This window comes from Canis lupus, chromosome 23, assembly GCF_011100685.1.
Source record: "Canis lupus familiaris isolate Mischka breed German Shepherd chromosome 23, alternate assembly UU_Cfam_GSD_1.0, whole genome shotgun sequence".
NCBI lineage: Eukaryota > Metazoa > Chordata > Mammalia > Carnivora > Canidae > Canis > Canis lupus.
The window spans coordinates 13,898,446-13,910,984 of NC_049244.1; the positions used below are offsets into that span (position 1 = coordinate 13,898,446).

The 12,539-nt window shown below is 40.1% G+C and overlaps 1 long non-coding RNA gene across 1 annotated transcript in view; it reads right to left on the reverse strand.

Moving 5' to 3' along the window:
- LOC111091891 overlaps window positions 1–12,539 on the reverse strand; it is a 60,063-nt gene that overhangs the window by 4,273 nt on the left and 43,251 nt on the right. The gene's annotated exons all lie outside the window — the stretch shown is intronic.

Below are 12,539 nucleotides of genomic sequence, written 5' to 3' on the forward strand. Positions count from 1 at the left end.
TAACAGCTGTTTTGACAAGAGATGCCTTTCTATATAAGAACTGTCTTGATATTGGATCATGGAAAGGGAAATGAGAATTATTGCATGGCCACACTTTGTGTGACAGATGCATCACTGAAAGCATCTGATAATTCAAAATTTATGTCACTCAGACATCCTGGTCAAGAATAACAGGGATTTTGGTTTACCAGCTATAGTGGTGTCTCTGTGTGGCAATAGGGTATATACAGTTTACAACTCTCACATTGTCCCCCTCTGTACAAGAAGAAAGTCTCCTGTGTATCTCCTTTACTCACACACCACTGTTACATCCTCAGCACTTCTGACCCCAACTGGGTGGGTTCTCCCCACACTGAACAATTGGCAACACCAGCCCATGTCCTACAAGTCAATCTTGTTCTGACACTAAGTGGAGTTAGTGCAGACCCCAAAGATTAAGTGCTCCGTCCTGCAAGATTGCCTCCCACCCCCTCCCTCAGATGCTAGTTGTGTGTCCTAGCTTGTCACCTGTGCTTCTGACCCACTGGCTATAAATCAAGCGTTCCTGAAACTCCTTCTTCAGGTTCTATTGTTTGCTAGAATGGGTCACAGAATTCAAAGAAGTACATGCTTACTTTTGTTTACTGGCTTATTATATAATAAAAGAAATGATGAAGGATACAAATGAACAATCATGGGAAAAGATACATATGGTAGTAAGGTCTGGAAAGATCCCGAGCATAGGAGTATCTGTCCCTATCTGTGGAGTTGGGGTGTACCAGCCTCTTGGTATAGGGATGTGTTCAATCAATGTAGAAACTCTCCCAAGCACATGCTTTTGGAGTTTTTATGGAGGCTTCATCAGGTAGGCATGATTGATCATTAACTCAATCTCCAGACCCTCTTCCCAGCTGTACCAGAGACCGAAAGTCCTAAGCTTCTAATTATGCTCGGCCTTTCCAGTGACCAGCCACCATCCAGGAGCCTGCCAAGAGTTGCCTCCTTAGAACAAGACTTTGCTTTCACCCAGGAAATGATAATGAATTTAGGAGCTCTGTGTCAGGAATTGGGGTTAGAGACCAAAGATTAGAACATCAACAAAAAACTCCTATTGCTCTTATCTCTTAGGAAATGACAAAGATGTTAGGAGCTCTGTGCCAGGAACCAGGGGCAGAGACCAATGTACATGTTTTCTATTATTTCATGCCATCTTTTGAAATATCACATTTCCTTGTATTTTATATGAAGAAATTAGCACTTTAAAAATTCACAAAGATATTAAGATTTTAATAGTATTTTTAAAATCAAAACTTACATAAAATGCACTTGTTTCATTCTTCTTGAATGAAGATTTAGCCCAACTTGTGGAGCAGATAATGTTTGCTGTCCCCTAATCTCTATTCTCCTTCTTTCTCTCTAAGTACTAGAAACTCTTTTCTTTTTAGCTTGGCATTTGATTTCCAAAATAAAGATAATATTTCCCAGTCTGCCTTGCAGTTAGAAATGGCAATATCATAAAAAGTTTTGGCCAATGGAATATGAATAGAAATGATGTATACAATTTTTATATTAGGTCTATCTTTCTCTCTTCCTCCACCCTGTTGTTTGGATTATGGCCATGGAAATCAGCTATTTTGATCCATTGGGAAAAGGGAAATATCATGGGAATGGTGGAGCAAGAGGGTGGAGCAAGAGGGTGGAAGGAGCCTAGGTCCCACAATGTTGCTCTATAACAGAGCTGCTACAACAGCCCTACACTGCCTACCTCCAATCTGCTACACAAAAAAAGAAATAGTTTTAATGTTTTTGTTTAAACCACTGGGGTCTTTAGAAAAGACCAAACTGTTTAGGGTCTTTAGAACATGCAATCTGTATTCTAACTAATGAGAGTGAGTAAAATACTCACTTCTCCAAATTGTGAAAAGATACAAAAAACATTTGCTTGGGGTGGCATGGCTTAGCAAAAAAGGCATGGATTTTGGTTGAACTTCAGACAATCTGGATTTAAATTCCAGCCTTTCCTTCTGCCAGCTTCATGACCTTGACAAAATTATTCAAATTCTTTGACTCAATATTTATCTTCTAAACAACATAAAGCAAAACAGAAGTAAAATATCTAACACATAGGCCTCCATAGAATTAAATGAGGTAATGTAACTGAAGTCCTGCAAACAAGTAGGCAATAAGATATATTAGGTCTTTCCCCTCTTTCTTCATATATTCAATGGTCTCCTGTAGGACTTACAGCTAGTGAGTACATCACACTCAAAGTGTCCAAACTGGGCTTCCCTCTCCACCCACTATCTCACTTTATGGTGAATTTCCTTAGAGTCAGAAATCCTGAGAGTCATCCTACATGCCTCTCTCTTTCTCATAAAAATTTATCAGAAAATCCAGTAAATTCTACCTTCAATTTGGATCTAGAATCTGACTTTTTCACAATATCCCACTGTAATCACCGTGGCCAATAGTAGCCACCTACTATTAACTACAGCCTATCTACTACGAATTTTACAGATATAAGCATAGTAATATGGGCTATGTAGATGTTTATCAATCATATATTAAGGAATTTGTCACATTAACAATGATTTTAGTTCAGTTGTCCCTACATATGTATTTGAGTATCTGAGAATTACGCAGCAGAGTTTTGCCTTATAATTTAATTTACAGCACTTTGCAAATGCTCTGTTTTGCTGAAACACGAGTGGACGCTAAGTGGGATGGATTTTTATTGCACTTTTGGCACACTCTGTACTTTGTAAATTAATTAGCCTTTTTCAGTTTTGTTTTTAAGAAGTAATTGTTTGCAGCTGTCTGCTGCAGTACTTCCTTTTAAAGGCTTCATTTTGATGCTTTTTATAATAAAACTGGCTGGGGTGAGGGCAGATTCTGTATTCTGCCATTTATCCAACCTAAAGAAATTTCTAGAAGAATCAGGGGTGAGACATTCTTTTGTGATCAGAATGGAATTTTAGTTATGTCTCTCTCCTTTTGTTTATTTCTTACTCCAGAAAGAGGAGTGATTCTGGCTGGGTGATATCACCTCTGGAGCCTCAACCATTGATCAAGTGAATGTAAACAGTGTTTTAAATAAATCACCAAGGTTCTACTTACTTTCTTTGGCAAGAGTCAAATTCTAATGCAACTCATTAGGAATATCCTATAATTCATTTAATGCGTCCAGCAGATTGAACCATCACTTCCAAGTTTTGTTAATTTTCAGCTTCTCCTCTTCATTGATCAGTTGTTTTCTCATTTAGTGTCCCACCCAGAAAGACAAATATTTCTGTATCATTGACGAACTTAATTTCTAGGATGGGACTTGTTGAAGCACCAGAGCACAGAATTATCCAGAAGAGAGAAAGATGGCAGAAGACAGCAATGCTAAAGTAGATTCTCAGGTACCCTCAGGGGAGGTGACAGCTGTTGGGGAACAAAGAGACACCACAACTATTTCCTCTAGACTCCTGAGATATAAGAGCTTTAACCTGCCTTTCCTGAAAATTCCCTGCATGCAACTCCAGATAATTCTTTGTTTTCTCTTAGAAATGCCTCTTAAAATAACAGAACAGAATTAGTCACAATCTGATGATGTCAAAATAGCAGGGACCTTGGAGTCCAATAGATTCATGTGCATGTCTAGGCCTTGGGCAAAGTTCTATCACCTCCTAGTGTCTCAAATTTCTAATCTTTAATTTAGAACAATTGTAACCAATTCAGTGTTACTTTCAATATTAGGATGATGATATACATAAAGTAGCTACAGCATAGTAGGGTTTCAGCAAATGTTAATGGCCTCCATGGATAGAATAATTTTTTAGGTAGAAGGTAATAACCTTTCAGAAATATTGCAAGAGTTAACTTCCAGAATTGTTCAAATTGGGAAATACATTGTATTAGAAGTGTATATGAATCACATATGTACAGCTTAAGAAACAATGGCAAAATGAATCAATACAGTATGTACTCTTTGTCTGGCTTCTCTTGCTCAGCATAATGTTTTTTGAGATTGATCCATATTGTTGCGTGTATTGAGGGTAGCACTCAATTCGCCAGTTGAGTGCTCTGTGATGAAATATTTCAACTATTTTTCAAGCTGTTGCTGGCATCATGTCTGCCAATTTTCCATTCACCAAAGCAAGTTATATGGTCGTGAGTAAAATCAAAGTGTCTGAAAGTACAATCTAGCTGCTGGAATGGGGAAGGAGGACAATATGAGTAGTTTTTAATCTATCTATGGGGGGAAAAACAACCTTCCAAAATCTCAAAACATCCCATTCAACAACTCGCCCTAGTTCAAGCAGAAGGTAAGAAGCAGAGCTACGTTTCAGTCTCAATACTTCCACATCGTGTGCTCTTTCCACCACACCACTGTTGGCAACTCATTTTGAGATTTTAGAAGCAAAATAATGTGAAAGAAAAGACAGCTTAATAGGCCTTAGCAAAAAATTTAACAGAATTATCTGAAATCCCTAACCTCATTACTGGTGGTTGATGGTGATAAGAAAGTTAAAAAGTGACAGAAGAAAAAAAAAATTTTCCCCCATTCTTCCACCTCCTTCACCAATGCAGAATAATCTACTGAGAAAGCATTTGCTAAAATTTTGTTTAATTACCCAGGAGTTTGATGAGAGAGAGTGTTTCATAATTTATAAGCCAATTCTTGTTTAGCCAAATTAGGTCTTTAATTCTTGCATATTATAGCAACTATAAAATACAATTACATGTTACATAGGAAACAAACCCATAAAACAAAATGAACCAATCAATATAGCTCATTTCCCCCATGGAATTCTGTTTGGTATTTTAATGAGCCAAACTCCAAAACTAAAAATCAATGTCCATTATGATCCTTTTAGAAAGGAATAGTGGTCATATCTTGTTACAATGAGTATTAGCCACAGAAAGTTCCCTCCAGCTTGTTTCTCCAAGGCCTAGCAGCCGCCCATGGCAATGGCTTGGTTGATCTCATTACAGCGACATTTGCTACTACAAATAATTTAGCAGGTGCACATTTATCTATGTCAAAATCTTTCACTTTGATAGAGAGGAAAGACGAAGTCAGTGAAAAGACAGGCTCAGCTCTCTGACTCACAAAACTGGGGCCTCTCCAGAGGGTGGTATGAGGGTAACATAAACCCTTAGGCTCACCAGTAACAGTGACTCTGGAAAGGTGAATGAGGAGAGCCAGGGCATTTTACTAGGAAAACACAATAGCAAAGATTCAGGTATTTTTTATTTTTTATTTTTTTTTAACTTTTTTTTTAAATTTATTTATGATAGTCACACACAGAGAGAGAGAGAGGGGCAGAGACATAGGCAGAGGGAGAAGCAGGCTCCATGCACTGGGAGCCTGACGTGGGATTTGATCCCCGGTCTCCAGGATCACACCCTGGGCCCAAAGGCAGGCGCCAAACCGCTGCGCCAAACCGCTGCGCCACCCAGGGATCCCCATGATTCAGGTATTAAATATAAAGGGAAAGAATTCACTGATGATCCTTCTAATTAGGGGATAGACTAGCAGGGAGAAAGAACAGAGGAGAGAAGGAAAAGAGGGAGGCAGGAAAGGAGGAAAGGAGGGAGGGGGGTTAAAAAGAAGAGAAAGCAAAGAGAGAACCCACAATTCATATTTGTCTTCTAGAGGAGATTTGACTGAAGAGTTAGAGGTCTGGTCAGTGCACCTGAATTTATTTGGTCCTTGGAAAATAAAATATAGCTCTTATTCATCACTTGCTAAGTGCCCAGGCTCTAGAACTTTCTGTGGGAGTGGAAATACTTCTTTTGTAGGCACATGGGGTAGCCATCAATCACCCATGGCTCCCAAAAACTTGAAATGTGACTGAATTTTAATTTTACTTAATTTCAATTCATTTCAGTAGAAATAGCCACATGCAGCTAGTGGCTATGCTATTAGACAACACAACTCTATCTTAAGGCTTTATGTGTGTTAATACCTTTAATCCTTATGATGACTATTGCCATCTCCATTTTGTAGATGAGGAAGTGGGACACAGAGAGGTTATCAATTTGCTTGAAATCACACAGCTAATGAGCATCAGAACTGGGAATCACAGCCATTATGCTTTATACTGATCTTCAGTCCCAAATGAAGCAGATTTTATAGGACAAGACAAAACCTTTTATAATGACAAAATAGGGCCAACAGATATAGGCAAAATCTTTGGAATTCAAATACAAAAAGTCAAGAAGGTCCTAAGGTACCATCCATAGAAAGCTCCTCAGAAGCCCTGCTGGCCATTGGCTTCTTTCTATATGGTCACAACCAGCCACTTTGAATAGACTGGGCACAACCTTTTCCCAGTGTGTTTCTTTTAATACCAATCTTGAAAGAATAAAAATAGGGTAGTGGAAGAATGGGGAGTATGTGATCAAAAACAGAAAAACTCCCATTACAGTGCTCTCTTTGAGACACCTAATGCATGCAATCATTTAAAAGCTCTGATTCCAAACCTATTTTTTTGCCTTTATTTAGTGTTTCCCTCATTTATTTGACCAGTAAAACATTTTGGAGGTGGGTAGGTCAGACAGTGATGGACTGAACATATATTAGAAAAGGCTGAATTCTGCCTTGAACCTGACAGGGTAGCAGATGTGCAGATGAATATATATATATATTCATACCTCGGAGAGTTGGTGGTATAGGTCTAGTCTAAATAGACAGGCTTAAAAACAAGAAGAGACAATGGTATAAGTTCTAGTTCTAAGGTGAGAGAAGCCTGAGGTTGCAGCTCAAACAGGCAGTAAGAGCTCTTTCTTTCTTGCTCAATCTTTTTGTTCTTTTTAGGTCTTCAACTGATTGGATGTGGCCCACCCACACTAGCAAGAACAGTTTGCTTTACTTAATTTGCTGATATGAATATTAATCTCATTCAAAAATACCCTCACAGACACACTCAGAAGAGTATTTGACCAAATGTCTGGACATCACATGTCAGTCAAGTTGACACATAAAATTAACCATCACACATAGGATAAACTTATTTTTAAGCAATATGTAAATTGTATTATCTTCAACCTCCAGACACATGTATTCATTGAAAAGATACTGTAAATTTAAAGCAATGAACCAAAATGTTCCTCTGAAAAAGGTATAATGAATACATTATGCTCTTTATGTTTCCAGACTTTTTGGATATTCTATAGTGCATTTATAATGATACATATTGTTTTAAATTTAGGAGCACTTTCTTTGAAAGGATGTCTAGAGGTTGAAGGCAATTATGTTGAGCCTTTCATGTGAAGAAGAGTCAACATATTCTTTAAAGATAAGTTTATTTTTGGTGTCCTGACTCTACAGACACTTAATAGGCTTTTTCTTTCTTGCCCTCCCTCGTGGACTTAATGTCATTAATTCTTTGACCACCAGTGTTCTTGTTCTTTCTTTCCCATTTATCAAAACCTCCTCTAGGGGTAATAATCTGATAACTACATCAATTTGTTCATTGAGATGCTCAGCAGGCATCTGTTGGTATTTCACCCAGTGCCTGATTCTGTTGCCTGCTAGGATCCAGAGAAGAGTCAGACCTCGCCTGCCTCAGTGGCCTAATGAGTCCACAACCAATACAGTCAGAGAGAAGGGCTGAACTCAGGACAAGGCTCCCTCAGTGGCCCAGAGGATGAGAAATGGAGAAGACTCAAGGCTTTCAGTAGAGCACAGATCACAACGGCTCAAAAATTTCTAACAAGAATTTCCAGGGGATGCCAACTTGGGGATCCCTGTGCAAATTCCTTGGGTATACCTGGAATCATGCATGTCCTTGCTGGCCTGGAGCTGCAGCCCAGGGAGTCCAGGGTGGAGAAGGCAGAGAGTGTGGCTCAGGGCACTGGGCATTCCAGGGGTAGACTTGCTCAGACTTGCTTAGCTCCCTGAGAAGCTCAGGAGAGCTGCTCTGTGCAGGATAGAGCCTCTGATGCTCTCACGGGGGAACCCAGTCCAGTTTTCTTCCCAACACAGGGTGATCATATAATTTATCATGCAAACCAGAACACTTCTGAGAATTGAAGAGGGAGCTCTTAATAATTCTACCATGACAATGTTCATGAACCAGGGCTATCCTGGGGAAATTGGAACTATGGTCACTTTGCTCTGGGGTTAGTTAGATTTTTATGCCAGTGGCCTTCCATCACCTACTTGGAAAGGAAGTAGTGTCTGAAAATAGTAGAGTTCAATTTGTTCTCAAATAAGGCATGTCTAATTCCCAGGGAAGCCACTAAAATACAGGTTCCTAAATCCTAGTACCAGAAATGCAGATTCAATATGTACAGATTGGTACTTAGAAATAGGCATTTTGACAGACTTCCCATGTAATGGTCCAAGGTTCACATCTTGACAAACACCGGCCCTTGGGGGTAGTGCTGGGTGTGGATCTGGAACTTTTTCATCACTGGCTGCGTGACCTGGGAAACATAACCTTTCTAGACCTTAATTTCTTCAAGTATAAAATGAACTTAACATCCATCTCACAGAATATTTTGGGGGCTAGAATAAACATTGTTGCAGTACTTAACACAAAGCCTGGTGCATTATAAGCACTCGCTAAATGGTAGATATTATATTATGTTGAGATAAATGAAATGGCAATTTTTGTAGATTGAAAACATCTAGTAGCAGTGATTTCACATGGTTCAATATAATAATTTAAGGAAATATTCCGAAGCCTTCCTGAATTGTGTGGTACTCGGTATTTGTCCTTGAGTGATTCATAGGTGATGCACCTGGCAAGTTCTTTGAGAGAGGTAGAGGGTGAACTCTAACCTGCGGAGTGGGAAGATGCTTCCTTAGATCTTAGCCTAGTGGATTGATCGACGACAGCATTTCTCCAACTTCAGAAGACACAAATCACCTGGGGCCCTCGTTAAAATGCAGATTCAAACTCAGGTTTGGCCTGTGCTGCTGCAATTTTAACAAGCTCTCAGGTAATATTGATAATGATGCTGATGGTCCAGGGACCTCACTCGGAGAAGCAGACATCTAAGAAGCTTAAAGGGAGATCAATTTTTAAAGCTGTCCCCAGGGGTCTTGACTCTCCAGTGAATAAAATGAAGTGCTCATCTTCCTAAAATGAATGATATGAAGGAACATCTCTGGGGCATCAGTGTGCCCTGAAGTTAATTGCTTTTTTGATAGCATTTTAAGCAAAATTACTGTGCATTTATCTTAACACAAATCCAGGAATTTGAATGTATCCATTTTTCTGATAACTGAAGCAACTTCCTTTATTTTTTTTATTACTATGCAGAGAAGCATAGAATTTTAGAGCTTAAGTGCATTTATTCATTCATCAACTATATCTCTAGCATCAACCATGTGCTTTGCATTCTGCTGGGTTCTGGGATAAAGAGAGAAAAGCAGAAAGGGACCTGAAAAAGAGGTTCTGGAGCTAGTTAAGATGCAGCTGGGACCAGATCACACAATTCCTGAGCCAGTTTTTCTTCCTTCTTACCGGATCATGTTGTAAGGGTGGCCAAGAGTTATAGCACTCATTTAAGATGATGAGGTTTGGAAAATAACATTCTGCAAGCCCAAATTCTATTTTTCCCATTAGTTTTCACTGGGTACAGTGGAGAAATAGTCTCTCACTGAAAGAAATGGCCAAGGGATATGTACATTTTCCTCTATGGCACCAGTTTTCCCAACTGTAAGATAGAAATTCATTTAGATAATTTCTAAGGTCACTTTTGACTACAAAATTCTATAATTCAAAGCAGGGATAGGAATTTTGCTTTTAATGGACATCTCTTCTTTGATCCTTTGGGCCACTGTTTCAAATAGGGACTTCATTCAGTGTCTCCGCCCACAGCATCCCCTCTCCAGGAGTGTGAGCATCAAAGAATAAAGGATAATGGATTCCATAGTCTAGCTGCTCTGTTGCTCCAGAGAAGTTTCAAGCTAAGGCCATGAATCACGCTCCCCATCTACTGAACTGTTATCTAAATATAGATTTAAATTAATGTATCTGCTCCTAGATTGATGTGCTCTGTAACTGAGAGGTCCTGCACAGCAGCCCGCTCCATAAACAATAAGGAAGGATCAAAGCCTAATTAATTGCTTATGGTGGACGTCCCAGGCCTGAGGATTTAGTGTGGCCCGTTTCTTTGAGTTCAACGTGGAGCTGCTAGCTTATTAGCCAAACTGTGTCATTCTGGGTCCCTGGAAGATCACTATAGTTCCATCTGTTCCATCCATTTTTTTCTTCACCCCATGAGGCCAATTGCTCCCTTGACTCATTGGCCTATGACAAAAGCCAATCAGTGCCCTTGTCTTTTTGGGGGGTCCAGATGGAAGTGTCCTTTATTGATTCAGCTCTCCATTGGCCCATCATCAATTTTATCTTAATGTGTCATCTCTGTGTTATTTTGTTTAAAGGTATTTAACTTTCCCAGAGGCCTGCATAGATAGATAGATGATAGATAGATCATAGATAGATGATAGATGTAATAAAATTGTCATTTCTCTTTTGTGTACCAACTGTAGTTTGAGAAAAGACCTTTACCAGGACTGCAGGAGACACAGTGTGCTAGGCTGTTCATCAGACTTGGATTTTGACTATGAAATGAATCTTCTCCAAACTGTGTAGTGAGCTGATGTTTAAGGCCATGGATTCCCTGCAAAGGCTTTGTTCCAGCCTGAACTGGAACAAAGGGACTTTGTTCATTAGAAGTTATCAGGGTAAATACTTACTCTGTCAAGATTCCTATAGCATCCAGAGGAGCCTGGGTAGCACTTTTGACTTAGAAATGCCCAGATACTGATGATCATTTATTGTGTCCCTCCTGGTACCATGAGCATCAAACAATTTTAGTTTCAGAAGGCACCTCGCTGTTCCTCCTATTCCATATCCTCCATGTGTTGCTGAATTCTTCCTGTCTCAATCACATCATAGGCCAGACTGACCTCTTTCCAGTAGCCTCCCCACTACTCCTCAATTCCCACCCCTAGCTCATAAGCTCTGAAACACGCCTTAATTGCTCCAGGTGTGTTTTCACTGCTCCATCACTTCTGCCATCCTTCACCCCCTCCTTAAAACCTTTGCATCCACATCAACATCTCTTCTGTTTATTGGTTCCTCTCTGGTCTCAGACTCTTGTTTCCAGCTCCCAATGTGAATGTCCATTTCCAGCTTCTGCTGGATCCAGTAAACCTACTAACCCCACTCCAGGCAGCCTGGGCCTCATGTTTTTTAAGTTGTTTTTTTCTACTTTCAACTTTCAGCTTTGCCCAGTCCTCTGGCCTTTCTGGTTCTCACAAAGACTTCCTGCTCCAGCCATTGGCTCCTAACTGGCACACTTAGCAGATTTCTGGATATACCCGGTCAGGGGGATCAAATGCCTTACTATAGCAACCCTCTAAAAATGCTCTGACAGTCCATGCTTAATACTTCAGTGGCAGAAAATTTATTTCACCTTAAGACAATCCAACCCCTTTACAATATATTCCTTTATTGGACCCAAATTGGTCTCTAATTTACTTTTTTTATAACCTGACCTAGCTCTACCCTCTTTGTCCACACAGAGCAACTTTAGCCCCTCACCCCCACTCCAAATATTCTTAGGTGGATGTGGCAGATTGTATTTTGTAATGATGGCTGCAACAACATTTCTGGTCCCACGGGCTTTCTCAGAATCTTTCCTCTCCTCTTTCAAGAGAGTCTATGCACCCTCTTGACAGTATGCACGCAGGAGAAGGCTCTCTGTGACTTGCTGGCTGAGTAAGAAAAAACAATACAGCTATCACAAGACTCTATCTCTCACTTGGGGTCTTTACCTATGAAGCTCTGAACCACCATTTAAGTAGTCCAACTGCCCAGAAGCCAACATACTGGAGAGACCATGAGGAGAAATCACCTAGAAAGAGAGAAAGATGCATGAGGAGCCCCAGCTGTTGGTGTCCTCCCAACTCAGGCACCAGACATGTGAGCAAAGAAGCTTCTGAGATGATTCCAGCTTCCACCACCATCTGACTGCAACCATTTGAGGAAACCCTGAGTAGGGATCACTCAGAGAAGCCCAGTCGGCTCCCAGTCAGACCATCAGAGAGAACACTAAGAAATCACTGTCATTGTTTTAAGCCAGTGGTTGTAGAGCGGTTACAGCAAGAGATAACCAAAGCAGCAGATACCAAGAGACTTTTTTCAAGCTGCAGTCAGTCTTTCAATGATTATTCATTAAGTACCTACTGTGACAGGCTACATTGCCAGTGTTTTCTTTTCCTTTTTGTTCAAGTGAATGCTACTCCCTAACATAGGGCTTGAACTCATGACCCTGAGATCAAGAGCATGCTCTACTAATTGAGCCAGCCAGGTGCCATAAATTGCCTGATATTAATTGGGCTTCATGTGATGTGTTTGATGTGGTTCTCTCACTGTCCTGATCAATGTCATTGGCTAAATTTTTGGAGACAGGTGAAACTTTTGTTGAACTAAACCCTATTCTCAGCATTTTGTTGGACCAGCCCAGATAGTTTGAGAACAAGCCTTTTTGTTCCTAAGCTACATCAGCACAGAGGGGTTCCACTGTCATCCCGGCTCTATGTCACC